The sequence below is a fragment of the Suricata suricatta genome, chromosome 12, assembly GCF_006229205.1.
Source record: "Suricata suricatta isolate VVHF042 chromosome 12, meerkat_22Aug2017_6uvM2_HiC, whole genome shotgun sequence".
NCBI classification, from domain to species: domain Eukaryota; kingdom Metazoa; phylum Chordata; class Mammalia; order Carnivora; family Herpestidae; genus Suricata; species Suricata suricatta.
Genome location: NC_043711.1, coordinates 57,757,914 through 57,759,376, shown reverse-complemented (window position 1 = coordinate 57,759,376; position 1,463 = coordinate 57,757,914). Strand labels below are relative to the sequence as shown.

General features: G+C 37.5%; 1 long non-coding RNA gene across 1 annotated transcript in view; it reads left to right on the top strand.

Moving 5' to 3' along the window:
- Window positions 1–1,041: 1,041 nt before the first annotated feature.
- Window positions 1,042–1,463, top strand: part of LOC115274665 — a 9,419-nt gene continuing 8,997 nt past the window's right edge. The window contains exon 1 of the long non-coding RNA XR_003901210.1: window positions 1,042–1,078. This is a non-coding gene — a long non-coding RNA (uncharacterized LOC115274665). The remainder of the gene's footprint in view (window positions 1,079–1,463) is intronic.

Here is a 1,463-nt window from a genome sequence, read left to right as displayed (position 1 = left end):
CTTCAGTGATAGAACAATGGTGATTTGGGGGCTCTTGTCTGACTCCTGGATCACACCCAAGTCTGTGGAAATGGGCTGTGTTCTTTTAGTTTTCGAGTTTCTTTTTTCTGTCCTCACATCTTCAAGGCATGGGCATTGCATGGACAAACCGTTAGTATCTCAGAATGAAGGAAGTTCAGGCATTCCAGGAGTTGGTAGAGAGTAGGAAGCGACCATATAGGCCAACACAATCCTGCCCAGGACTGAGTTCTCAGAACAGAAGAGCAACCTTTCTTCCCCAACATCAAAACTAATTGCTGTGTGGTAGCACACCACCAGCACACTAGGGAACTTGCCTAGCATGTTCTTGTCATTGTCTGAGGACACACCAGTCACTCCTGTCTCTGACGCCTGATCTCAGTCTCTTCTTGCCCCTGAGGTGAGGTGGTCTCCTTCCAGCACCGCGTGCATTGAAATGCATTTGGGATTTATATTCTCTGCTCCATTTAAAATCTAACCTGATTGCTTGGCAGCATGATACCTGTCTTGGGACAGCATTAAACACACAGGAACACATCACTCTGTTTTTTATGTCTTTGGCTACATAGTCATTAAAATAACATATTTGACTAAAGTGGGGTTGAGCTGTGACTTATTCTGTGTGATCTCCAAACAGGTAACTGATAACCTGACACAAATGTAGAAATGCCTAAATCCACTTGAAAGGCAGTGTGTCATTTGTGGCTTTTGAACTTTGTCAATTTCAGCTGTCACCTTGAAATGAGTTTGAATAATTTGAAACACTTGTGATTAGGAGATGTCATAAAGAACATTGAAAATTCATGATAACACATTCTGCTCTCATTTTTCTTCACTTATTGTAAATATTTGAGTGTCAAACACTTGATTTATAATATTCTTGCTGAAATATAAGCATATAGATAAAAGCATTATTGGAATAAGTGAGTTGGTCACAATAAATCATTAGAATTTGTTTTCTTTTTCTTTATTTTTTAAGTGCTCTTTGGAATATGTTCAACAATGTTTCCTCCAGACTTCCTTTTCTTTTTCAGGATTACTTTGGCGCTACGGGGTCTTGGTGAGTCCATACATATATAAGGATTGTTTGTTCTACTTGTGTGAAAGATGCTGGTGGTATTTTGATAGGAATTGCATTAGATGTGTAGGTTGCTTTAGGTCATATAGAAATTTTAACCACGTTTGTACTTCCAAAGCTTGAGCTTGGAATGTTTTCCCATTTCTATGTGCTCTCTTCCATTTCCTTCATAAGTTTTGAGAGTACAGCTCTAATCACTCTTTGGTTAGGATTTCTTTTTTTTTTATATACAATTTATTTTTTTAACATATACAATTATTTTCCATCATTTACAATACAGTAGTTACAATGATACTCCAACCAGAAAAGCAAAGTAAAAAATCAAAACCCCCACTTCTATTTCATGTAATTAGACTTATACAGAAAT